This window comes from Xenopus tropicalis, chromosome 2 (genome assembly GCF_000004195.4).
Source record: "Xenopus tropicalis strain Nigerian chromosome 2, UCB_Xtro_10.0, whole genome shotgun sequence".
Lineage (NCBI taxonomy): Eukaryota > Metazoa > Chordata > Amphibia > Anura > Pipidae > Xenopus > Xenopus tropicalis.
Genome location: NC_030678.2, coordinates 169,599,839 through 169,626,640, shown reverse-complemented (window position 1 = coordinate 169,626,640; position 26,802 = coordinate 169,599,839). Strand labels below are relative to the sequence as shown.

Here is a 26,802-nt window from a genome sequence, read left to right as displayed (position 1 = left end):
ATTATATTCTTATGTATTATTATTTGATTATTGTTATTATGGATTTTAAATCTCGACAATATTCCCCCATTCTTGCGCAGCTAGAAGGATGACTTAAAAAAAAAACTAAGCTCTTAGTTGCGTTATTTGCTGCCATGGGAAACAATGTATGAATAGACGTTTTCTTTAGTCCTTTTGTGAAGAGTTGTTCCGTGCCCTGTGACCCCCGAGAGTTGCACCTCGTCTGATGTCTTTTAGAAAGCGGCCTCCTCTAGAAAGTCTTCAATTGCTGCCAAAGCTGTAACGTTTTGTGTCGATAAGCCATAGTCCGTCGAAGTGTTTCAGCGGAAAAAAAGTTTAAGGTCAATAGATATCCCTTCTTTTCTTTCTCTTATTCTATGGTCTTTCATCTCTGCTCACAATTCTACTCTTCTCTTTCTTTCTCTTAACCAGTGATCCCCAACCAGTGGCTCAGTTGCTCCCCAACCCCTTGGATGTTGCTCCCAGTGCCCCCAAACCAGGTAGTTATTTTTGATTTTTGCACCCAGGGTCATCATCATCAATCATCCCAAGTACCTGGGAACTTCTCTAGAACAAAAAGCCAATGGCCCAATCATAACTTTGGTCTCAACTCCCGCTGTCTTTTGCCCTGAATTATTTGCCTTCTTCTGGCTCTTTCCTGCCTAGACTAGACCAGTGATCCCCAACCAGTGGCTCAGGGGCAACATGTTGCTCCCCAACCCCTTGGATGTTGCTCTCAGTGCCCCCAAACCAGGGAGTTATTTTTGAATTCCCGACTTTGGGGGCAAGTTTTGGTTGAATAAAAACAAGTCTTCCTACCAAATAAAGCCCCTGTAAGCTGATAGGGTGCATAGAGGCCCCTAATAGCCAATCACAGCCCTTATATGGCTCCTCCATGAACTTTTATGGTGCTTGTGTTGCTCCCAAACCCCTTGGATGTTGCTCTCAGTGCCCCCAAACCAGGGAGTTATTTTTGAATTCCTGACTTGGGGGCAAGTTTTGGTTGAATAAAAACAAGATTTCCTACCAAATAAAGCCCCTGTAAGCTGATAGGGTGCATAGAGGCCCCTAATAGCCAATCACAGCCCTTATTTGGCTCCTCCATTAACTTTTATGGTGCTTGTGTTGCTCCCCAAGTCTTTTTACATTTGACTGTGGCTCATGAGTAAGAAAGGTTGGGGACCCCTGTTATATATCAACAGTAAGGCTTCAAAAGACTTGGCCAAGTTGCGTGTGTGGACTTAATCAGACATGGACTTATAAGGGGCCCATTCATGGGCAGATCCGCTCGCTTGGCGATGTCGCCAAGCGAGCGGATCTTCACCCGATATCCCCACCTACAGATGGGCGATATCGGGGAACCTGTAGGCGAATTCGATCGTTTGGCCCTGGGGCGAAACGATCGAATTCTAACAGCGGCAATGGGGCAGACGGTTCAGGGACTGCATCAACGAGCTTGCCCCGATCCGACTGAATTTTCTAACCTGCCCGATCGATATCTGGCCAATTTCAGGCCAGATATCGGTCGGCCAGACCCCTCGTTTCTGCCCCTACACGGGCCGATAAGCTGCCGAATCGGTCCAAGGGACCCATATCGGCAGCTACAATCGCCCCGTATATGGGGACCTTTACATTCCTAATTTTCTTTTCACAATTTAGGGCAGATATATCAAAATATGAGTTTAGAGCTTAATACATAAAAACTCACCCACGTTCTATTCATTCCTATGGGATTTTTAGAAACGTATTTATGAATGGGTTAACGTTAGAACTCACCATTTGATAAATACGCTTCTAAAAATCCCATAGGAATGAATAGAACGTGGGTGAGTTTTAATGTATTAAGCTCTAAACTCGCATTTTGATAAATCTGCCCCTTTGTGTTTTATTTGGTCTGAAACTCATGTAAAAAAAAATCAACCATTTTTTCGTTATTTATTAATGGGCTTCTTTATCATTTTTCGAGTTTTCTAAATTGAATAAACTCACATAGCTGCCTAATAGCCAATCACAGCCCTTATTTGGCTCCTCCATGAACTTTTATGGTGCTTGTGTTGCTCCCCAAGTCTTTTTACATTTGACTGTGGCTCACGAGTAAGAAAGAAGTTTCTCCTGTTTATTAACGTATCTCCTCTTCTTCTCCCCTCTATTAATTGTGTCTTCCTTTCCACTCTCCTCTACCCATACATCCCATTCTTCATTCCTCCGCCCTACATATATTATACTTCGTCCATGTCGGCTAGTAAAACAATCACGGCCAGGTCATCTCCATTAGAAAAGGTCATCGTTTTGAGTTTGATTGAGAGTCTGCTTGGGAATTTCTCACAGTTCTATTGACTTGAAGGCTGTCGCCAAAATAGACACTTTCTCCCCATTGCATCCTACAGCTGTGTGAGGAACAATGGACCCTGACATGATATTCTTTTTTATGGTATGTGATGCATTAGGGTGAGCTTTGGGCATAGGTTGAGGGTGATTGTGGTGCTTGGGGCAGGTGATTTTTTACACAGACTCTTTCATAGTACAAGTATGGGACCTGTAATCCAGAACGCTCAGTTTTCCGGATAAGGGGTCTTCCTATGATTTCTATCACCATACTAAAAAATAATATAAACATTTAAAACCCCAATAAGATTGGTTTGCCCCCAATAAGGGGTAATTATATCTTAGTTGGGATCAAGTACAGGTACTGTTTTATTATTACAGAGAAAAGGGAATCATTTAACCATGAAATAAACCCAATAGGGCTGTTCTGCCCCCAATAAGGGGTAATTATATCTTAGTTGGGATCAAGTACAGGTACTGTTTTATTATTACAGAGAAAAGGGAATCATTTAACCATGAAATAAACCCAATAGGGCTGTTCTGCCCCAATAAGGGGTAATTATATCTTAGTTGGGATCAAGTACAGGTACTGTTTTATTATTACAGGGCCCTTCATTCCTCAGTCCAACCCTGCTTGTATGATACACCAGAACACATGACACAATAAATTCAGTGCCAATTTCATACATTCTGGAACACATAGAAGGATATATACAGTTCCAGTTACATATATAATAACCCCAGAACACAAATAAAATGCAGGGTCAGTTCCATTTATAGCAACCCCAGAACACATGGCAGGATGAAGTTGTAGCCAATTTCATGTATAATACTTCCATCCTGTCCTTTGTAGAAGTTGGTGTTGGTTTGGGGAAGCTTAGCCTTTCCAAGACTTCAATGACATCCACCCATGGATTTGGGGGGTCAATGGTCTTCAGTGCTCCTGTAATTAAGGTAACTATTACGAACCTTGTACCTCTCTATATTTATAACCCGTGCTATGAGCTAAGCATGGTGGGATTTCACAGGAAAGGCTTTACATATTGGATCAATGGGAAATCCCTAATTTTGTAGACAATTATGAATAATATAAGGTGCTGGTTTCTTTGGGCTGAACATTAATCCTATCTGTAAATGGCCCCTTTATTGGATCTCCCTATAGATCCTCTCAGGTCTCTGTCCGTGTTTGAAATGAGGGGTGGGCGTGTCCTAACAGTCCCTGCCAGGAGCACAGTAGGAGGGGGTGAGCCAATCACAGCCCTGCAGTCACACAAGCACAGACAGGCTTCAGCTCCCTATCAGGTCAGCTTATCTGCTGATTGGTTCCTATCCTACAGTGCAGTACTGAGAGCCGCCGGCCCCCCTGCACATCCAGAGAATTCAGCCAGCAGGAAGTGGAACAGATGGGCGGGACTAGTGTGGTTTTGGTGGAATTTCTCAATAAATCAGTCCAAAACACAATTGTTTTTAGCACAATCCTTCTATATCTAGAGGAGTATAATTCACTGGTACATTCTCACTTTTTATAGGATATGTCTCCTTTAATACAGCCATTTTTTTCAGCTACCACGGCGAGTAGGCGCATCTTTGTTAATATGAAATCTGATTAACATCATCCTTAAAAGTGACAAGAATATAAATGAAGGTCAAATTGGAAAAACGATATGATGAAATGGGTAATAGCCTTCTGCCTTTTTAGTTAATTACAACTCAGGAAAAGAAGGGTCTTCCGAGTGATCTAATTTTCCTGGAATATACAGACCTAATGAATCGGATCCGGCGTGTAGTATTCTGTCACAAACAGGAGAGACGTTCCTTCTGCTCCTCAGGAGAACCATGGTCTACGTCTAAGACGGGATATTTTTTTAATATGTTTTCCTTGGATTTTGCAGAACGATGGCCTACTTGTAGATTTTAAAATAAGATATCCAATCGCGCCGGACTGAGACAACAATTGTCTGAACATTTATGCCTAAGACTCTGATGTAGGTCATTGACATCCCAGATTCCCCGACGTCTTCAGGAGAAGGAGTACGAGAGGGCTGGGAATATTAATTTTTGGTTCTCGGATGAAGATAAGTGAAACTGGCAGATGATGGCTTTCTTTAGAAATCAAGATCAGTTTGCCTGGGGAAATGATGCAATCAAGGTCAGCCGGAGAACTTGGAATTATGCGCTCAGAATATGCAGACATGTCGGCAGGAAACTTTAGTCGTACGTTAGAGACTGTCCATACGTTATTCTAGATAGGTCTTGAGAATCTAGCACCTAGACTGTATGGAATCCCTGGGTCAAGGATGACTGCCAGGCTATGGGGACAAGATTAATATGTACAGTATACTAAACTAAGATATAATTACCCCTTATTGGGGCAGAACAGCCCTATTGGTTTATTTAATGGTTAAATGATTCCCTTTTCTCTGTAATAATAAAACAGTATCTGTACTTGATCCCAACTAAGATATAATTACCCCTTATTGGGGGCAGAACAGCCCTATTGGGTTTATTTCATGGTTAAATGATTCCCTTTTCTCTGTAATAATAAAACAGTACCTGTACTTGATCCCAACTAAGATATAATTACCCCTTATTGGGGGCAGAACAGCCCTATTGGGTTTATTTCATGGTTAAATGATTCCCTTTTCTCTGTAATAATAAAACAGTACCTGTACTTGATCCCAACTAAGATATAATTACCCCTTATTGGGGCAGAACAGCCCTATTGGGTTTATTTCATGGTTAAATGATTCCCTTTTCTCTGTAATAATAAAACAGTACCTGTACTTGATCCCAACTAAGATATAATTACCCCTTATTGGGGGCAGAACAGCCCTATTGGGTTTATTTAATGGTTAAATGATTCCCTTTTCTCTGTAATAATAAAACAGTACCTGTACTTGATCCCAACTAAGATATAATTACCCCTTATTGGGGCAGAACAGCCCTATTGGGTTTATTTCATGGTTAAATGATTCCCTTTTCTCTGTAATAATAAAACAGTACCTGTACTTGATCCCAACTAAGATATAATTACCCCTTATTGGGGGCAGAACAGCCCTATTGGGTTTATTTCATGGTTAAATGATTCCCTTTTCTCTGTAATAATAAAACAGTACCTGTACTTGATCCCAACTAAGATATAATTACCCCTTATTGGAGGCAGAACAGCCCTATTGGGTTTATTCAATATATAAATGATATTTAGCAGACTTAAGTTATGGAGATCCAAATTATGGAAAGACTCCTTATCCAGAAAACCCCATGTCCGGAGCATTCTGGATAATAGGTCCCATACCTGTATTAGAAAGTAAACAGTAATGGAAATTAAACAGGCTCCATGTAGATATTAAAGAGATACTTAACTAAAGTCTGAAGAATAAGAGGCTCATTGATTTTTAATTTTAAACTCAATTCAAATTTTTTTTTAAAAAAGTTGTAGAGAAAAAACACTGTGACTTTTCCCGAGATTTACTATGCGTCTAAATGGCTAAAAGTCCAAATTTGACCAGATTACATTTGCCGAGTTCAAGTAGACATCAATGGCAGAGGTCCCTTCCCTTTCCTTTGGTTTCTCAAAACTTTAGAGATTTCGCTGGGTTTTGTCCGAAAAAACACAACTTTTTCCAATTGTCGCAGCGGAAATTCGATAATGTCGGGATTTTCGCAGCGACAATTCGAAAAAAGTTCTGCTTTTTACGACTTTTCCTTGCAACTTTTTTTGGTCGGACCAATCAGCCGGCACGGTTTTGCACCAAGTCCTAGCAAAATATTACCATGGTGTTAAATTTAAAAAAAATGAAAATAGGCCCCCAGGCCTATTAAACTTTAAGGAGCTGCCATTAACGGAATTGAGCCAAGCAGCGCCTGATGGAGTCGCGCACATTAATGCAGGCAAGTGTCATACTCTCACTGCACTAAATAAATAGTCATTAAGATCCTGATGAACTTTCTCCGAGAAGCAGAAAATTGAATGTCTTTATTTTGTCATTATTCTCTGCATTTTTCTGGTTTATACGGGTGGCGCCATCGTTCCCTCGCTGTCCTGGGGATATGGGAGACGTATAAGCATATAAGGATAATTCGCTTAATATATTTCTTACCATAAAAATGAGTTTGGTTATAAAATACTGCAGAAATCAGTAATGAGTAGTGATGAGCGAATCTGTTCCGTTTTGCTTCGCCGAAAAATGCGCGAATCTTTCAAAAAATCCACGAAACAGAAAAAATTCTCGAAACAGCAAAAATGTCGTGCAACAAAAAAAATTTGTTGCACGCGGCTATTATTTTGTCGCACGGCTATTGTTTCGTCACGCCCATGGCTAATATTTTGTCGCCTGCGGCTAGTATTTCGTCACCCGCGGCTATTATTTTGTCGCGCAGCTATTAGTTTGACGCCCACGGCTATTGTTTCGTCGCACGGCTATTATTTTGTCGCCCGCGACTATTCTTTTTTGACGCCGGCGTCAATTTTTGGACGTGCGGCGAATTTTTCCGCTGCGAATATTTTCATCCGTTTCGCTAAACAATCCACCAATGGCGAAACGCGAATCCATGCCTGGCGAAACATTTCGCCCATCACTAGTAATGAGCAGGATGAGTTAGCCCAAAGGCTGGATCTGGTGGCTTTGGGTGATCGCCCAATGACTAGATCTGTGGGCAGTAGTGATGAGCCAATCTGTCCCATTTGCGAAACGGGTAAAAGTTTGCGAAACGCATTTGGCGTGAATTTATTTTGTCGCCCGTGTCTTTTTTGACGCGACTGTGCCCATTTTGCCACCACCAATTTTGCCACGAATGCACCCAAATTTGACGTAACCGCGCCTATTTTGCCGCGACCGCGACTTTTTTTTGGCACACTACAAATGCAACGAAAACCATGATATAAATGAGTATTACATGGTCATTTCCATACACCAGATGGAACCATAGTGCCCTACCTACGACAGGTTAATGGTCATGCCCGTGAAGGTTCTCATTCATCCAGGTCATGGTATATCTCTAGTAATAAGTCAAATCAACTGCCGTGTTTTCTAGTTATCCAACTGCCTTTCTCAGTTCAGAATGATTTGAGAGTAGATGATTGAAAATACCATGGTCCATAGTCAGTATGATGGACCATAATTAGTGTAAAGGACTAGGGCAAGTGTTACGGATCAGAAATAGTGTTAATAACATGATCAGACTAATGACCAAGGGCAAAACATTCCAAGAACCAAGAGAAAAATAATTTGTCTAACACCCTAATGGCCAATATAAGTAGATGCTCTGCTTCTCAAGAAGATGTGAAGGTCAACAGACTCTCTCCACTCTCCAATTTCCAGTTCCAGATGTGGGCCTGAAACATTTTCAAACCCGACAATACTAAAATTCAAACTCAACCCATCATTAGATCTAGTACAACCAATAAAAATACTTGTGAGTCCGCCAATGGCGCAACGAGGAAATTCATGCCTGCCGAAACAACATTTCGCCCTTCACTATAAGGGACCCATATCGGCAGCTACAATCTGCCCGTGTATGGGGACCTTTAGCCTTAGCCATTATGTTATTTATTTATTGTCCCGCGGAAGCCATCGATGGTTGTACTTCAACAATGCGCCTTTAGATTTTTATAAAAGAAAAATGAAGGCACGTGGCAGCCTGCTAAACTGTTCATTAACGCGGCATAATATCAACAATTAAATCCTCCACGGAACTCTTTGCAAAGATTCATTAATCCTGGCGAAGGTCCCACATAGGACCAAAACTTTGATATTATGCCACGCTAATAAATAATTTATCAGCTACCGAGGTGAACGCGCTCCATCTTCCTAATTGCTTCATGTTCCAGATGTTCTTGGTGTTGTGAATCATTTTCATTGCTGAACACCTGCCACACATTCATTCTGGAGTTCTGAAGAGTTCCTCCAGAGTCCCCCTGCCCATGGTAATAGCTCATATGGACAGCTTTGATCAATGGGGCTTTCAGGGGTAAAACAGTACAGATATAGGCAGGTAGGAGGTGATTAGTCTTTCTTCCACTAATCAAAAACTACAATTTAATAACATGGAACTATAGCAGGGTGACTGTTACCCCAATGTTTCTATATATCTGTAACCTTGTTATGGGCTAAGGGGGCCCAGCCTGAAGGCCAGTTAGGGGGGGATTTGGGGTGAGTGCTTATTTGTGCCCTGGGTACCCCTGGAACTATAGCGGGGTGACTGTTACCCCAATGTTTCTATATATCTGTAACCTTGTTATGGGCTAAGGGGGCCCAGCCTGAAGGCCAGTTAGGGGGGGATTTGGGGTGAGTGCTTATTTGTGCCCTGGGTACCCCTGGAACTATAGCAGGGTGACTGTTACCCCAATGTTTCTATATATCTGTAACCTTGTTATGGGCTAAGGGGGCCCAGCCTGAAGGCCAGTTAGGGGGGATTTGGGGTGAGTGCTTATTTGTGCCCTGGGTACCCCTGGAACTATAGCAGGGTGACTGTTACCCCAATGTTTCTATATATCTGTAACCTTGTTATGGGCTAAGGGGGCCCAGCCTGAAGGCCAGTTAGGGGGGGATTTGGGGTGAGTGCTTATTTGTGCCCTGGGTACCCCTGGAACTATAGCAGGGTGACTGTTACCCCAATGTTTCTATATATCTGTAACCTTGTTATGGGCTAAGGGGGCCCAGACTGAAGGCCAGTTAGGGGGGGATTTGGGGTGAGTGCTTATTTGTGCCCTGGGTACCCCTGGAACTATAGCGGGGTGACTGTTACCCCAATGTATCTATATATCTGTAACCTTGTTATGGGCTAAGGGGGCCCAGCCTGAAGGCCAGTTAGGGGGGGATTTGGGGTGAGTGCTTATTTGTGCCCTGGGTACCCCTGGAACTATAGCGGGGTGACTGTTACCCCAATGTTTCTATATATCTGTAACCTTGTTATGGGCTAAGGGGGCCCAGCCTGAAGGCCAGTTAGGGGGGGATTTGGGGTGAGTGCTTATTTGTGCCCTGGGTACCCCTGGAACTATAGCGGGGTTCCTGTTACCCCAATATTTCTATATATCTGTAACCTTGTTATGGGCAGAAATTTGCCCAGTTTCACTTTGCCGAAAAATTTGTAAATCTGCTGAAACATTTGGAAAAATGTGAAAAATTTGTCTTCGTTTTTTTTTTTGCTTCTAATTTTTGCTGCAGGTTTGTGAAAAAATTCACAATGGCAAAATTTTGCTGCAAATCCTGGTGAAAGAAGCAGATCCACTTTTGGCAGAATTTTTGCCTCATTTTGTTCTGTTGAAATATCACATCGTTGTTGTTTCTGTACAGGTTCATCTCGTGCCAACGAGGCCAATTTTGATTTGATCTTTGATTGTGAATTAATACGAGAGAGCAATTTTAAACCCCCTCTGAGCTTGGCAGTTACTGAAACATTCATTAGGTTCCTTTAGGGAAGATGCTGCGCTGAAATGTTCTAAATTTGTCTCAAATTATTTTCTGAGAACAGAAAGGTCATCTCTGAACAATATTCACAAGGACAACACGGCAATTACTTGCGCTGGAGATTAAATAAAATACCATTCAGCATCTCCTTCCTGATTCATACGAGCAAATACTCAGTAATATAACTTACATGTAACGAGGGGTTTGTTGTGAATAGTAAAATATGGTCATTGGTTATTTTGTGTGGGGCTGAGATACTGTACTATCCCCCCACTGCTACTATAGGCACCATCTCTCCCTACTATACCTGCTATCCCACAGCCCCAGTCCCTTCCCAGAGGCTATTATCCCCCCACTGCTACTATAGGCACCATCTCTCCCTACTATACCTGCTATCCCACAGCCCCAGTCCCTTCCCAGAGGCTATTATCCCCCCACTGTTACTATAGGCACCATCTCTCCCTACTATACCTGCTATCCCACAGCCCCAGTCCCTTCCCAGAGGCTATTATCCCCCCACTGCTACTATAGGCACCATCTCTCCCTACTATACCTGCTATCCCACAGCCCCAGTCCCTTCCCAGAGGCTATTATCCCCCCACTGCTACTATAGGCACCATCTCTCCCTACTATACCTGCTATCCCACAGCCCCAGTCCCTTCCCAGAGGCTATTATCCCTCCACTGCTACTATAGGCACCATCTCTCCCTACTATACCTGCTATCCCACAGCCCCAGTCCCTTCCCAGAGGTTATTATCCCCCCACTGCTACTATAGGCACCATCTCTCCCTAATATACCTGCTATCCCACAGCCACAGTCCCTTCCCAGAGGCTATTATCCCACTGCTACTATAGGTACCATCTCTCCCTACTATACCTGCTATCCCACAGCCCCAGTCCCTTCCCAGAGGCTATTATCCCCCCACTGCTACTATAGGCACCATCTCTCCCTACTATACCTGCTATCCCACAGCCCCAGTCCCTTCCCAGAGGCTATTATCCCCCCACTGCTACTATAGGCACCATCTCTCCCTACTATACCTGCTATCCCACAGCCCCAGTCCCTTCCCAGAGGCTATTATCCCCCCACTGCTACTATAGGCACCATCTCTCCCTACTATACCTGCTATCCCACAGCCCCAGTCCCTTCCCAGAGGTTATTATCCCCCCACTGCTACTATAGGCACCATCTCTCTCTACTATACCTGCTATCCCACAGCCACAGTCCCTTCCCAGAGGCTATTATCCCCACACTGCTACTATAGGCACCATCTCTCCCTACTATACCTGCTATCCCACAGCCCCAGTCCCTTCCCAGAGGCTATTATCCCCCCACTGCTACTATAGGCACCATCTCTCCCTACTATACCTGCTATCCCACAGCCCCAGTCCCTTCCCAGAGGCTATTATCCCTCCACTGCTACTATAGGCACCATCTCTCCCTACTATACCTGCTATCCCACAGCCACAGTCCCTTCCCAGAGACTATTATCCCCCCACTGCTACTATAGGCACCATCTCTCCCTACTATACCTGCTATCCCACAGCCCCAGTCCCTTCCCAGAGGCTATTATCCCCCCACTGCTACTATAGGCACCATCTCTCCCTACTATACCTGCTATCCCACAGCCACAGTCCCTTCCCAGAGACTATTATCCCCCCACTGCTACTATAGGCACCATCTCTCCCTACTATACCTGCTATCCCACAGCCCCAGTCCCTTCCCAGAGGCTATTATCCCCCCACTGCTACTATAGGCACCATCTCTCCCTACTATACCTGCTATCCCACAGCCCCAGTCCCTTCCCAGAGGCTATTATCCCACTGCTACTATAGGCACCAAGTTGTGGCTGAGTTACTATGGGCCGGTGCCTATATGCAGTGCTTGTCAGTATATAAATCCATACGACTGAATGCAGTGACACTAGAGGCAAAAGATCCGGCCAAGCGAAATGAGAAAAAAAGATTTGTCCTTCAAGTGACATGAGAGAAGCCGCTGAGAGCACATTTGCTGGTTTACAAGCCGGCGTTTATTTCCTCCAACCCTAACAAGCCTTCGTGCTCTGTTCCTTGTGGTTTTATGGGTTTAGCCCTTTCCTTTGGCTGTTTCTTTTCCCTGCTTTACTGCCGGCTGCACGTTGGACGGGGCTGAGCTGCGGAGCAAAGAGCCGGGGATTAATAGTCCCGGGAGCGGCTCAGGTTACCGAGCGACTTTGTTGCGCAGTGCAGAATCGCCGGCCGTGCCAGCCCCCCGCCTTGGGGCCCTAACACAATACATAAAGCTTATCCATGGGCTTTTCTCACCTTGTTTACTTATTGTCTAATATCTCTCTATATATATGATGTATAATTAGATAATTACATTTGCTCAGCGGTAAATTGCGCACATATGGACAAACGCACTTACTCCCAATCTGGGAATGGTTAGCGCTCGGCTACAGTTACTGTATGTACAGACGGGTTTGTGTAGCAACTTGGTTTACTTGCAGTCACCATAGCAACCAGACAGTTGTTTGCTTTCAGTATTCTATCTGCCCCAGACACACAACTGCTCTCCTGGGTATTACTGAAGGGGGGGCTGTTCTGCCCCAATAAGGGGTAATTATATCTTAGTTGGGATCAAGTACAGGTACTGTTTTATTATTACAGAGAAAAGGGAATCATTTAACCATTAAATAAACTCAATAGGGCTGTTCTGCCCCCAATAAGGGGTAATTATATCTTAGTTGGGATCAAGTACAGGTACTGTTTTATTATTACAGAGAAAAGGGAATCATTTAACCATGAAATAAACCCAATAGGGCTGTTCTGCCCCAATAAGGGGTAATTATATCTTAGTTGGGATCAAGTACAGGTACTGTTTTATTATTACAGAGAAAAGGGAATCATTTAACCATTAAATAAACCCAATAGGGCTGTTCTGCCCCAATAAGGGGTAATTATATCTTAGTTGGGATCAAGTACAGGTACTGTTTTATTATTACAGAGAAAAGGGAATCATTTAACCATTAAATAAACCCAATAGGGCTGTTCTGCCCCCAATAAGGGGTAATTATATCTTAGTTGGGATCAAGTACAGGTACTGTTTTATTATTACAGAGAAAAGGGAATCATTTAACCATTAAATAAACCCAATAGGGCTGTTCTGCCCCAATAAGGGGTAATTATATCTTAGTTGGGATCAAGTACAGGTACTGTTTTATTATTACAGAGAAAAGGGAATAGTTTTTAAAAATTAGAATTATTTTATTAAGAATCTATGGGAGATGGCCTTCCACTAATTCTGAACTTTCTGGATAACAGGTTTCTGGATAACGTATTCCATACCTGAAGGAGGATGTTTAGGCCCCTTCGATGCCGAGCAGGGAAGCAAAATATCAGTTGCCGGGTAGATTTTTCAGCAGACTGGTGGGGGCAGACTGGGGGGGGGGCATATTCTAATGAATGTGGAACCCCCCCCCCTCCACTACTATACTGTATAATGCAATACTGGGATTCTTACCTTTACCTTTCGGTATGTTTCATTCCCATAATTAGACCTATTTCGTGGCATTAACGTCGGCTTGTTCTCCGCCATCCTCGCACTCAGAAACCCATTTTCTGTCCCTGTTTATCTTGATGCTTCATTGAGTCATAGACATTTGGCCCAGATTCTTGGACGGAGAAGGAAATATAAAAAAAAGAAAAGAAACACCTGACTCATAACCATCGCAAGTTGCCAATATTAGAGCAATATTGTGACGGGGAGAAGTGTAACTGCAGAACATGACACATTATCGTAAAGTCCAACTTTATTTTGTACCGTTTGTGTTTATTCCCAGTTCTCTCTTTGTGGTTTAACACTTTCCTGGTTTTTCCCTGATTCTTTCCAGCAATGTTTGTCAAGATCTGGTTCATGTTTGCCGTTCGCTCGCTGATGGGGCTCTTGGGGAGGGAACTGTAGATCATTATACGTTGCTGTTTCCCCTCCAAGTCCAACTCACACAACACAAACATGTAATACTGAATACATTCAACATCCACGGATCTTCTTGTTGGGCCCAGCTCCCAAAGCAACTTCATCAGATGGTGGGAACCTGTTGACTTTTGCTATTCATGACTGAACGCATCTGTCCAGTTCCGATTCCAAGTCAGCTTGGAATGGGGCAAATATGTGGTAGATGTTGGCCAAGCTGGTGTTATCGGTTGGGGTGCTCCAACCTTTCCTACACAAACTTCATGAAGAGCAGAACAATATCAAATACAGAGGAAAAGGCCACATACACCTGCCCTTTCTTGAACTTTGGTGCAAGATTTCTCCCAGTAAAAAGTAAATTTCATAATTTGGTTCACCAGACCCTTGGTCTCAGCAACTGGGAATTTGCTTTTCATATCAGGTTAATGTGTTGGCACCGTAGACACATCCTATCTTTATCTCTCACCCAAATAATTGGCATGTCTAGCAGTCTGAATTTGTGTTCCCAGGAGCAGGGATACAATTTTAATCTGTGACCCAAGGTGAGGGGCTACAGCTTCAATCGGTGCCACCTAGAGACGGGCTTCTGCATTGCCTGTTTTTTTTGGAGAATGCTCCATTTTTGCCTCTCCAGTTGCCTGTATTAAGGTCCCCATACACGGGCCGATTGTAGCTGCTGATATGGGTCCCTTCGACCGATTCGGCAGCTTATCGGCCCATGTGTGGGCACTAAAATGTGGTATGAATCAGCAGTTTCATACCTCATTGCTCATTTAGAAGTTTCTGACTTGGAGACATAAAAACTATGGGGCACATTTACTATTCCATGAATCCGAATCCCGAATGGGAAAAAATCGGATTGGAAACAAAAATTTTGTGACTTTTTCGTCGCCGTCGCGTTTTTTTTCGTATTTTGTGCGATTTTTTCGTATTGAGCAATTGTAAACGGCGGAAAAAACAATCCGATTTTTTCGCAGCGGCGACGAAAAAGTTGCGCCAATTCGCAAAAAAGTCGTGACAGCAGCGCAAAAAGTCATGCCAATTTGCGAAAAAGTCATGACAATTCGCAAAAAAGTCACGACAGCAGCGAAAAAATCACATACATACCGATCATTACGGAAAAAAACGCATTCAGACGCTTTTCGGACGTTTGTGGATTAGTAAATGTGCCCCTATGTGTACTGCCAAACAGAACCTTCTGCAGGCTGCTACTCCACATGAGGCTACCAAATAACCAATCAGGATTAGTATTTTTTCTCATGCTTGTGTTGCTCCCCCATATTCATGGATAAAAACGTTTTGGGACTCCCACTGTAGACCAGCTAAGAGAGGATTACACAACATGGAGATACAGTCCTGGTCCTACTGGACCTTATAGCCTGCCCAATTGACTTCTGTTAGACAACTTACATGAAGACCCCATACACCAGCGGTTCTCAACCTTCCTAATGCCGTGACCCTTTAATACAGTTGCTCATGTTGTGGTGACCCCCAACCTAAAATTATTCCTAAGACCATTGGAAATATGTGTTTTCCGATGGTCTTAGGCGACCCCTGTGATAGGGTCGTTCCACCCCCAAAGGGATCCCGACCCATAGGTTGAGAACCGCTGCCTTACATGAACCAATAGGCTGCTAATATAATAAAAGAAGCAAAAAACAATATACACATTAATTGTTTCCAAGTAAAAACTTGGATTGTTTTTACCTTTAAAATGGAAGAAAAAGCCCAAATTAAAAGCCAAAAGGGATACAACACACTGCCCGTAAACACCTAATTAGATGCAGTGCTTAGAGGGGGGATCACAGCGGTGTATTGTATTTTGTGCATGAACATGAAATCCAATATGGAACATCGATTACGTTGTATTGCGAGATGTAGAATAAAAACCCAGCGCTTATTTTCCCCGTATCCCTCGGGTCCTGCAGCATCAAACAATGGAGACCAACGGGTCGAACTTTCACAAGATCTCCGGGGGAATCTACTTACGCGTCCGACCTTTGCCCCATCGAGGTGATTGTGTACGAGCGAAGACTGCTACAATTCCGGCCCTGGAAAGTGCGTTTTTTAAAATGATTTAGGGGTGGAAAATATCCGCCATGATGAGTTTTTAGACAATAATTCAGCAGGTCACTTTCCTCCCTAGAATTGATGTCGTGCTAATGGAAGGGATAATTGCGAGTGTCGTTGATGGGAATAAGGAGCCATATTGTGCCGCCCTTCCCCATCTGCTGGGTTTTGTCAGCGCCATATGGACGAATGACTGAGAAGCTTGGTTGAAAAGAAAGCACCAGACAGGTGCCGTCCCACCGGGGATCAGTTTTATGCTGATATAGATTCAGTTACAATGGCCGCATTTCCTGACACAGATATTACCTTGTAAAGCAGACTGGGCTCTAAATACACTGAGTTTCAGAGGATACAACCAACAACGTGAAGCCCAGACATCTCCGATACAGTCATTGGTTTTATCCCAAGGGGCCGCAGTCCTTTCCCTGTTACTTTATACCTTGTGTCAACCTCAAAATAAATGGGTCCCACTATATATTTGTAATTTTATTCCACCCCCAGAACTTGCTAACATTCATTTTTCTTTCACAAATATCTCAAACCTTGGTCCCACTTGGTCACCTTGTTTCCCATTTCACTGGAAGATCATCTCAGGATATATTGTTGGAGTTGGAGGTGGGACATCCAAGAAACAACAGTTTAGGACATGTAGTTACTTAGTTAATTTGGGTTGAAAAAATACCAAAGTTCATCAAGTTCACCACTTCAAATGAACCCCAATATACTTATTTATACTTATATATAAGCTACACATACCTATACTAACTGACTGTATATCCAAAGAACATTATAGCCTTGGATACTATGCTTGTCCACCCAAGCCCCTCTTATAGGCATTAACAGAATCTGCCATTACCCCATCACTACTAAGGGCATTCCCCAACCTCACTGCCCTCACCGTGAGGAACCCCCTACCCAACATCCCCCGGCAGGGCATTCCCCAACCCCCTCACTGCCCTCACCATGAGGAACCCCCTACCCAACACCCCCGGCAGGGCATTCCCCAAACCCACTGCCCTCACAGTGAGGAACCCCCTACCCAACATCCCCCGGCAGGGCATTCCCCAACCCCCTCACTGCCCTCACCGTGAGGAACCCCCTACCCAACATCCCCCGGCAGGGCATTCCCCAACCCCCTCACTGCCCTCACCGTGAGGAACCCCCTACCCAACATCCCCCGGCAGGGCATTCCCCAACCCCCTCACTGCCCTCACCGTGAGGAACCCCCTACCCAACATCCCCCGGCAGGGCATTCCCCAACCCCCTCACTGCCCTCACCGTGAGGAACCCCCTACCCAACATCCCCCGGCAGGGCATTCCCCAACCCCCTCACTGCCCTCACCGTGAGGAACCCCCTACCCAACATCCCCCGGCAGGACATTCCCCATTCCTGCGTCAAATGAAAACTCAATTCCTGAAGTCTACAGGGGAGGCATCTGGTGCTTTTATATGGAAAAAATATCCCCTGCTATCATGTCCTGAAATGTACTTTATACATGGAATTGGCACTGTTTTTATCCTGCTGTGTGTTCTGGGGTATTATACATGGAATTGGCACTGTATTTATCTGCTGTGTGTTCTGGGGTATTATACATGGAATTGGCACTGTATTTATCCTGCTGTGGGTTCTGGGGTATTATACATGGAATTGGCACTGTATTTATCCTGCTGTGGGTTCTGGGGTATTATACATGGAATTGGCACTGTATTTATCTGCTGTGGGTTCTGGGGTATTATACATGGAATTGGCACTGTATTTATCCTGCTGTGGGTTCTGGGGTATTATACATGGAATTGGCACTGTATTTATCCTGCTGTGGGTTCTGGGGTATTATACATGGAATTGGCACTGTATTTATCTGCTGTGTGTTCTGGGGTATTATACATGGAATTGGCACTGTATTTATCCTGCTGTGGGTTCTGGGGTATTATACATGGAATTGGCACTGTATTTATCCTGCTGTGGGTTCTGGGGTATTATACATGGAATTGGCACTGTATTTATCCCGCTGTGGGTTCTGGGGTATTATACATGGAATTGGCACTGTATTTATCCTGCTGTGGGTTCTGGGGTATTATACATGGAATTGGCACTGTATTTATCCCGCTGTGGGTTCTGGGGTATTATACATGGAATTGGCACTGTATTTATCCTGCTGTGGGTTCTGGGGTATTATACATGGAATTGGCACTGTATTTATCCTGCTGTGGGTTCTGGGGTATTATACATGGAATTTGGCCCTGTTTTATCCTGCTGTGGGTTCTGGGGTATTATACATGGAATTGGCACTGTATTTTATCCTGCTGTGGGTTCTGGGGTATTATACATGGAATTGGCACTGTATTTATCCTGCTGTGGGTTCTGGGGTATTATACATGGAATTGGCACTGTATTTATCCTGCTGTGGGTTCTGGGGTATTATACATGGGAATTGGCACTGTATTTATCCTGCTGTGGGTTCTGGGGTATTATACATGGAATTGACACTGTATTTATCCTGCTGTGGGTTTCTGGGGTATTATACATGGAATTGGCACTGTATTTATCCTGCTGTGGGTTTCTGGGGTATTATACATGGAATTGGCACTGTATTTATCCTGCTGTGGGTTCTGGGGTATTATACATGGAATTGCACTGTATTTATCCTGCTGTGGGGTTCTGGGGTATTATACATGGAATTGGCACTGTATTTATCCTGCTGTGGGTTCTGGGGTATTAATGCTTACCTGGGATTCTGGGTATTATACATGGAATTGGCACTGTATTTATCCTGCTTGTGTGTTCTGGGGTATTATACATGGAATTGACACTGTATTTATCTGCTGTGGCGTTTCTCACCCGGGGTATTATACATGGAATTGGCACTGTATTTATCCCTGCTCGATGTTTTCTGGGGGTAATTATACATGGAAATTGACACTGTACTTTATCCCTACTGTGTGTTTCTGGGGTATTATACAATGGAATTGGCACTGTAATTTTATCCTGCTGTGGGTTCTGGGGTATTTATACATGGAATTGGGCACTGTAATTTATCCTGCTGTGGGTCTGGGGTATTATACATGGAATTGGAAACTGTATTTATCCTGCTTGTGGGGTCTGGGGGTATTATACCATGAATTGGCACCTGTATTTTACTCCTGCTGTGTGTTCTGGGGTATTATACATGGAATTGACACTGTATTTATCCTGCTGTGGGTTCTGGGGTATTATACATGGAATTGGCACTGTATTTATCCTGCTGTGTGTTCTGGGGTATTATACCTGGAATTGACACTGTATTTATCCTACTGTGTGTTCTGGGGTATTATACATGGAATTGGCACTGTATTTATCCTGTTGTGGGTTCTGGGGTATTATACATGGAATTGGCACTGTATTTAATCTGCTATATGTTCTGGGGTATTATACATGGAATTGGGCCAGGGATACTATGGAGGAGTAAAAAATGAGTTTTATTCTATAACACCCTCATCCTATATGAACCAAAGAAATCTGTAGGAGCTGAAAGGAAAAACAGAATCCAATAAAGTTTGGAATATGGAGAGAGGTGTTTTTGAAGCTATTTTTCATGAAGCATTGAGACGTGCAGTCCAGCACCGGCACTGAGCCCAAAGCTCAGAAAGAGGTTTAACAGACGAGGTGCTGCATCAAATTAACAGCTAACGTTCTGTCACAAGTGGACTGGGAGATGAAAAGTCAGGCTTCCAAATCAAAGCTTATTTTTCTTCCTGAAAAGCTGATGAAGGCAATGAAATCCTTTCCAGGGAGATAAATAAGATGAAAAGTTTTTGAACAGGTTGATCCACCGCTGAGGAGAATTTAGTGCAGGTCTCCGAGAGCAGCTGCACAGGAGTCGGAACGACTTGACGAACAATAGGGGGCTAATTGTTCTGCCGGATGGATTGGTTATGCAAAAATATGGAAAAAAAAAATATTTTAGATCCTTATTGCAGTGTACAGAGCCCCGCGGGTTTGTGTGACAGTTTGTATAAATGAGGGCTGACTCCGTTCCTAAAATATTGTCAGTATACAAATCACTTGTGCCGCTCAGTATCTGTAATATTCCCCTACTTTCAACTCATGTTGCCTTGTCAACGTTCCAAATGTTTTGCCCCACACAGTTCTTCTTAACTCTTCTGGATTCGGTTCTGTATAAAGCTGAATCTTTCACAAAGGGTTCAGGGTTCGGCCAGATCCGAAAATAGTGGATTTTGTGCATCTCTACATTATACAAAGAGGTCTATGGAGAGCTGAGGCTTCCTGGAAGCCATAAATCCTCCATGGAGGAGCCGGTTTCCAATTGGACAACCCTAATCTAGAAGACCAAATAAGCATTAAGCCAATTATCCACTCTAATTGACCTTCATGCTGGTCCTCTCTCTATCTGCTTCCAGGGTGGTGGGGGAAGCCCACAATCTAAGAACCTCTGGACTAAAGGTGGCCATACACGGGCCGATTGTAGCTGCCAATATGGGTCCCTTAGACTGATTCGGCAGCTTATCGGCCTGTGTATGGGCAGAAACGAGGGGCCTGCCCGACCAACATCTGGCCTGAAATTGACAGATTAAAAGATTTAGTCGGATCAGGGGCAGCATCAACGAGCTGATGTGGTCCCCGATCCAACTGAATTTTCTAACCTGGCCGACTGCCCCAGGGCCAAATGATGGAATTAGCCCACATGCTCCCCAATATTGCCCACCCGTAGGTGGGGATATCGGGTGAAGATCCAAGCGAGCGAATCTTAACGTGTATGGGGACCTTAAGGGCATTTCAAGTAGAACATTTCCTATTGTAATGGACTTTGACCATTTATTGAAGTAGGGATCTCTCTCTCTCTGTCTGTCTGTTTCTCTCTCATTTACAAATGTTTTTCTTACAACCACCTTCTTTTAGAGACTATTTGACTTGACATCTTTGAGGTGCATCTCTATTTATTAGATAGTCAGGGTTGTTCATTTCTAATAGGGGCCAGTGATACTGTGGGGTTACATGGAAGGGTTGACCTTGGTGGACCCAACCCAACTATCCAAACAAAGACTGCCTGAAATGGGTATTTCTCTAGGGCTCTGTAGTATTGTATGAGGGATCACATCTCAAGACCAGCTGCCCAGGACAATAACAATAACAAAACCCATCCCCATCTGTGCCGGTTGGATGTCTGTGGCACAGGGTGGGTTAAGGAGCAGATAGTGATCCTCAGGTGTAGCAGCCGACAGGGACTGCATTCGTACAGCTCAGCCCCAGTTATCATTACTTTAATGCTTCTATAAATACATAGACTTTCCGCCAGTGTCTAAATATTGTTTTCAGCCAAAGCCTGGAATGTCTTTTAATTCATTCCAGTTAACCTCGCCTTACGGAGCGCTCTAATCCGTGTCAACGTGAGCCCATCAAACGCTTTCATTACAAGCGCGGATCCTTGTTGCTGCGGGCGCCGGCAATGCATCCGAGGCCTCACTCTGCCGAGCGAAAACAATGTATTAGGGAAATAAGCAGGTGAATCCTCATGATTATATATTAGACAGTCGATTGCGACTTCACCCGAGATTTATTTGGGAACAGCACCTGAAGGATGAATAGCGAGCAAACTCATTTCTGGGCGAAGTTTCAAATGAAAGTGCAGACTTGAAGGAAAATAGAGTCGTCTCTATAGGAAAACAATGTGCATTTTTGTGCAAAGTAGGATGATTTGGGGGCAAATACATCGGCCTTAGTTATAAGCAAAAGGGTGGTAATTATATGGCAGGGATCCCCAACCAGTGGCTCAGGGGTAACATGTTGCTCCCCAACCCCTTGGGTGTTGCTCTCAGTGCCCCCAAACCAGGGAGTTATTTTTGAATTCCTGACTTGGGGGCAAGTTTTGGTTGAATAAAAACAAGATTTCCTACCAAATAAAGCCCCTGTAAGCTGATAGGGTGCATAGAGGCCCCTAATAGCCAATCACAGCCCTTATTTGGCTCCTCCATTAACTTTTATGGTGCTTGTGTTGCTCCCCAAGTCTTTTTACATTTGACTGTGGCTCACGAGTAAGAAAGGTTGGGGATCCCTGTTACATATCAACAGTAAGGCTTCAAAAGACTTGGCCAAGTTGTGTGTGTGGACTTTATCAGACATGGACTTATAAGGGGGGCATTTACTAACATTCGTTATTCTTTTTTTCACAATTTAGGGCAGATTTATCAAAATGTGAGTTTAGAGCTTAATACATAAAAACTCACCCACGTTCTATTAATTCCTATGGGATTTTTAGAAGCGTATTTAGCAATGCGTGAACGTTAGAACTCACCATTTGATAAATACGCTTCTAAAAATCCTACAGAAATGAATAGAACGTGGGTGAGTTTTTATGTATTAAGATCTAAACTCACATTTTGATAAATCTGCCCCTTTGTGTTTTATTTGGGCTAAAAGTCATATAAAAATAATCAACCATTTTTCGTTATTTATTAATGGGCTTATTTATCATTTTTCGAGTTTGTGAATTTGAGTTTGTTTTTCTACATTGAATAAACTCACATATCAATGGTCACTAATTTATTAATAAGGAAAACTCGTTCAAATAAAAAAACTCAAATTTTCTGAGTTTACGAGCTCTAAAACCCAAAATCAAACTCAAAAAACGTAGAAAATTTGGGATTGAGAATACGACATGACTTTGCCTGGGACAACTCCCATTGGCTTCTATAGAAACTCGCAAACTTTTAGATGGTGCATTTTTACATTTCAGTTTTCAGGTATTTTGCACTTTAGTTAATGCCCCAAACCAGGGAGTTATTTTTGAATTCCTGACCTGGGGGCAAGTTTTGGTTGAATAAAAACAAGATTTCCTACCAAATAAAGCCCCTGTAAGCTGATAGGGTGCATAGAGGCCCCTAATAGCCAATCACAGCCCTTATTTGGCTCCTCCATGAACTTTTATGGTGCTTGTGTTGCTCCCCAAGTCTTTTTACATTTTGACTTACGAGTACGAAAGGTTATATATCAACAGTAGGGCTTCAAAAGACTTGGCCAAGTTGCAAGTGTGGACTTAATCAGACATGGACTTATAAGGGGGGCATTGACTAACGTTCGTAATTTTCTTTTTTACAATTCATGTTTTAGTTGGGCTAAAACTCATGTAAAAATAATCAACCATTGTTCGTTATTTATTAATGGGCTTATTTATCATTTTTCGAGTTTGTTTTTGTAAATCGAATAAACTTGTATATCAAATGCTCACTTATTTATTAATAAAGAAAACTCTATCAAATAAAAAACTGGGATATCTCGAGTTTTTCGAGTTTACGAGCTCTAAAAACCTAAAACCAAACTCAAAAAATGTAAAAAATCTGGGTTTTGAGAATAGGGCTTGACTTTGCCTGGGAGAACTCCCATTGGCTTCTATAAAAACTCAAAGATGGCACATTTTTACATTCAAATTTTTGGGATATAATATATACCAGAAATGTTTTTGAACCACAACTCAAATTCGACTCTTTTAGCGAACAAAAAACTTGAATCGGAAAAAAATAGATCAAACTTGACCATTGCAAAAACCACTAATACAAAACTTCACCATCTTTTATTTCTTCATATTAGAAGTTTTTGGATTTTTCAGACACTCCATTTGTGGAAAAATTGGGAAAATTCATGTTTTTTTAATTTTTACGCATTTTTTCATTCATTTTTTTTAAAGGCTGTTTTATTAAATCACTGGGCATTCATGGTTTTAGAGAAAGTGAGTTTAATTTTTTTTTAAACCCACTAAAACCAGGAAAATGTTGATAAATGGGCTTCTTGGGGGCAGATTTATCCAAAATCAAGTTTATTTCATTATTCTTTTTTTCATTCACTACCCACCCATCATTTTTTATTTTTTATTTTTAAACAGTGGTCAAGATAAAAAAAAGATAAATGCATTAGAATATAAAACGTATTCATTCAATTAATTCATTTTTAAATAACAAATAAAATTGAAATTAAATATGTGAAAGTCGTCAGGTAGGATTTGGAGTTCAACTGCAAAAAAAGTAGATGTGAACTGAAATAAATTGAAATATTAATTGAAATATGAAAGAACTGTATTAAAATATTACACTAATTAATTTACCTTAATTGATTTTTAGCATGCTTTTTATAGAAAATCTGAATATTTAAAAATATTCTTATTCTACTCAGGGAATTTTCACTTTCGTGAATTCATGATAATATCTAGTACAGTAGCTGTACTTGATCCCAACTAAGATATAATTACCCCTTATTGGGGGCAGAACAGTCCTATTGGGTTTATTTAATGGTTAAATGATTCCCTTTTCTCTGTAATAATAAAACAGTACCTGTACTTGATCCCAACTAAGATATAATTACCCCTTATTGGGGGCAGAACAGCCCTATTGGGTTTATTTAATGGTTAAATGATTCCCTTTTCTCTGTAATAATAAAACAGTACCTGTACTTGATCCCAACTAAGATATAATTACCCCTTATTGGGGCAGAACAGCCCTATTGGGTTTATTTCATGGTTAAATGATTCCCTTTTCTCTGTAATAATAAAACAGTACCTGTACTTGATCCCAACTAAGATATAATTACCCCTTATTGGGGGCAGAACAGCCCTATTGGGTTTATTTAATGGTTAAATGATTCCCTTTTCTCTGTAATAATAAAACAGTACCTGTACTTGATCCCAACTAAGATATAATTACCCCTTATTGGGGCAGAACAGCCCTATTGGGTTTATTTCATGGTTAAATGATTCCCTTTTCTCTGTAATAATAAAACAGTACCTGTACTTGATCCCAACTAAGATATAATTACCCCTTATTGGGGCAGAACAGCCCTATTGGGTTTATTTAATGGTTAAATGATTCCCTTTTCTCTGTAATAATAAAACAGTACCTGTACTTGATCCCAACTAAGATATAATTACCCCTTATTGGGGGCAGAACAGCCCTATTGGGTTTATTTAATGGTTAAATGATTCCCTTTTCTCTGTAATAATAAAACAGTACCTGTACTTGATCCCAACTAAGATATAATTACCCCTTATTGGGGGCAGAACAGCCCTATTGGGTTTATTTAATGGTTAAATGATTCCCTTTTCTCTGTAATAATAAAACAGTACCTGTACTTGATCCCAACTAAGATATAATTACCCCTTATTGGGGCAGAACACCCCCTATTGGGTTTAAATGATGTTTAAATTATTTTTTTTAGCAGACTTAAGGTATGGGGATCCAAATTACGGAAAGATCCCTTATCCAGAAAGCTCCAGGTCCTGAGCATTCTAGATAACAGGTCCTCTACCTGAATACACCTAAAGGAAATGCTTTAGAATTGGATCCCATTGTATTACCTGTGAGCCTTCTGCACATTGAGCGCCACAAGTTAGAGTCTATCGGGTTTCACAGATAATCTTCGTTGGCATCAGATTCCAGCCGTGTCCTTTCAGGGCTGCTGTTAATTGGTTGCCGATAATTTTTTTTTCTCTCTCCAGCTGATGAACGGGTTATTAAATTTGCAGCAGGAAAGTGCTGAGCTCAATGGAATTCTAATGCCTTCATTTAGCCTCGTGCTGCACGTTTGTAGAAAGGGGCGATTGTTCTTAAAACAAAGGCAAAGTCGAGCGATGATGGATCTGGGTGATTAAGGATGTGTTTAATGGATAAAGAATGTTGTGTATGAAGTAGAACGGTTATGGGCACCAACTCAGCCAAGGGAATTCATTTATGGATCTAGAAGTGGAGTGGAAGCAGGAAGGAACTCGCAGACCCAGATCCATTACCGTCATGTGAATTCCTAGATAGCGAGCCTTCCCCGAGTGTCCTTCCAACAGGGACAAAGGTTGAGGTGGAATCCAAGTTGAAAGAAAGGACCATTGTTCTAGAACATGTTCCGTTGCCTTTATTTCCTAAGATTCAGGTCTTCCTATCAGAGGAGCTCGTAGATATCTCTTGTCATTCAGTGGTAACGCGGCGATGAACCCCCCTAGAAACACGATAGCTCCTAGAGAAAGTGTATCGACTAGATCGGTGACACGGTGCCAACTATGTAACATACGTCCTATTGTTCCGCCGGATTGAACTTTCTGACATGGGAAATAATGGCGTGGCTTCTTTCGTGGCAAGCTGTGTAGGGTCAGGGTTTGAAAAGGCTGAAAGCGATTGCTCCGTACATCTGCCCCAGTGGCTGCTTGAGCTAATGTGACTTTGATTCCTCGCTGAAGAGAAGTTTAGGAAATGGGAGAAATTCATTTTTTTATCGTATGTTGCAGTTGTCTTGGGCTGGTTGCTATGACACAAAGCACAGTGCTCCTATTATATAGACTCAAGGACTAGTGACCCAGGTAGGGCAAGTTATGTCGGTTGATGTGGCCAATCAAGCAGGACCAGTCAACGAATACACATATCTCCAAGAACTATAGGGGACGATTTACTAATCCACGAACGGATCGAAAGCGTCCGAATGCTGTTTTTTCGTATTGATCGGTATTTTGCCATTTTTTTGTCACCGCCGCGACTTTTTCGTAAATTGACGCAACTTTTTCGTAGCCGTTACGACTTGCGCGAATTGTCACAACTTTTTCGTAGGCGTCGCGAAAAAATCGGAAAGGTTTGCTCGCCGTTTACTAGCACTCAATACAAAAAAGTCGTAACAGATACGAAAAAGTTTCGACAATTCGCGCAAGTCGTAACGGCTACGAAAAAGTCGCAACAATTCACGAAAAAGTCGCGACTGTGATGAAAAAATCGCAAAAATTCGAAAAAGTCGCAAAATGTTCGTTTCCAATCCGATTTTTTCCCATTCAGGATTCGGATTCGTGGATTAGTAAATCAGCCCCTAGGGGTCATCATAAATGCACCTGCAAGTTTGGGTGTTCTAGAATGGATGCAATGGAGACCATGTATTGATGTAATTCATTAAAGGAAAACTATACCTACATTGTTTGGGGGTATAGTTAACCCTTAATGAATTACATATATATTGAAATATATAGCATAAACAGCTCATATGTAAAAGCCTGCCTCAACTAAATTAACCATTTTCATATAAATATACT

The 26,802-nt window shown here is 42.4% G+C and overlaps 1 protein-coding gene across 5 annotated transcripts in view; it reads left to right on the top strand.

The window, feature by feature from the left end:
- tenm4 (teneurin transmembrane protein 4) overlaps window positions 1-26,802 on the top strand; it is an 811,512-nt gene that overhangs the window by 381,025 nt on the left and 403,685 nt on the right.